At 44.9% G+C, this 1,494-nt stretch overlaps 3 non-coding genes across 3 annotated transcripts; all 3 read right to left on the bottom strand.

The window, feature by feature from the left end:
- Positions 1-189: 189 nt before the first annotated feature.
- On the bottom strand, positions 190-263 carry TEOVI_000624500. Its single transcript has one exon. It is a non-coding gene; the product is annotated as a tRNA-Val (tRNA).
- A 62-nt stretch (positions 264-325) lies between these two features.
- TEOVI_000624400 lies at positions 326-407 on the bottom strand. Its single transcript has one exon. It is a non-coding gene; the product is annotated as a tRNA-Leu (tRNA).
- A 57-nt stretch (positions 408-464) lies between these two features.
- On the bottom strand, positions 465-538 carry TEOVI_000624300. The gene has a single exon. It is a non-coding gene; the product is annotated as a tRNA-Met (tRNA).
- Between the last annotated feature and the right edge of the window lie 956 nt (positions 539-1,494).

The raw sequence follows: 1,494 nt of genomic DNA, 5'->3' as shown, positions 1-1,494 counted from the left end.
GGATATGCTGCTTCATTAGTAAATAAAACAGCAACCCCTTTTCCTTTCATTCGTTTCCGTCCCCGGCGTCACCACCGCAGGCCACACACACACACACACACACACAATCCCAATCCCTCTTCGACTTTCATCCGAACATTAAAATTTCACGGCAGCAAAATTGAGGGAAACGGAGAAATGACGAAAACATACGCCGATCGGGACTCGAACCCGAGACCTTCGCCGTGTTAAAGCGACGTCATAACCACCTAGACCATCAGCGCTTGCCCTTCCCGGCAATTTTTGTATCATTTCCTCAGTTCAATTGATTTAAACACGAAAACGACTGACGGTGGTGGGGTTCGAACCCACGCCCCTAGAGACCAGAGCCTAAATCTGGCGCCTTAGACCACTCGGCCACACCGCCACCGCCACCGATTTCGTGGGTGAATTTCTGTTATAAACTTACTCCCGCAGTAAAAAATGTGCGATCGGTGAGGCTCGAACTCACGACCTTGGGATTATGAAACCCACGCGCTGCCGACTGCGCCACGCTCGCAGCAGCTTCCGTCACATTACGGAATCCCTTTTAACGGCCGGAAATCAGTTTCCATCCAGCACACTCATTCTGTAAATTGGCGCTGGGAAGCTTACATCCGCTTCTTCTATGCGAGCACAACAATATACTTTCGAAATAATTACTCACTGTGAAAGTACCGTATTATACTGTTGTTATGTCGTCCCACTGAAGGAGTTTGGTGTATACACGAGCATCCGCCGCAATAACAGCTGAAACGACACCGTTTCCCCATGCGAACGCCATTGAATAGGGGTTGCCTAGAGGACTGGACGGAACAACGGGAAGTACGTGTACACGGCGGCTGGAGCTCGTAAAAAATTAAATGGAACAGTTATACTTGTATTTATTTCAACGGCTAAGAAGATTGATCGTTATGGGAAAACTATGGAAAGAAGTAAAAATAAGGTAGCGTTGAATTGGGAGTCGTGAAGGGGATGAAAATGAAAGAATGCTACGACTCGAAGACTTTATTCTTGTTTTTTAGATCCACTTTACCGTATATTTCAGTGTAGTGTAAGAGTATTATTCATCCGAGAGGCGAGTGTAACATTTGTAAAGGTGAGCATCCACTCATGCTGTTGGTAAAGAGCCATCGGTGTCAGAAGCGGCTGCTGCCATATATCCCCGGAATGTGAATGACCTCCAGGAAACAGTAGAAGCCACCAGAAAGGAAGTAAAGTGAGATTTTCCCATGAAAATCCTAGAATCAACGCTAATCTTTGGTTGTTCACAAGCTTGTACCGTTTTTTTTCCTTTATCGTCTTGTTACGTTTTGCAATTCACCTTTTTTTTTCAAGAACCTTTCTCGTTTCTTATTCAAATAATTATTAGAGTTTATATCCTGAATACCTTCATGGAGTTCTTTTGCGTCCCTTTTCGAAACCTGTGTGCATGGCACCGTTGTAATGTTTCACAAATCCTATTACATTCCATGC

Source organism: Trypanosoma equiperdum (assembly GCF_001457755.1).
Source record: "Trypanosoma equiperdum strain OVI genome assembly, contig: ctg_1835, whole genome shotgun sequence".
NCBI lineage: Eukaryota > Euglenozoa > Kinetoplastea > Trypanosomatida > Trypanosomatidae > Trypanosoma > Trypanosoma equiperdum.
This window is presented reverse-complemented; position numbering and strand designations above follow the sequence as displayed.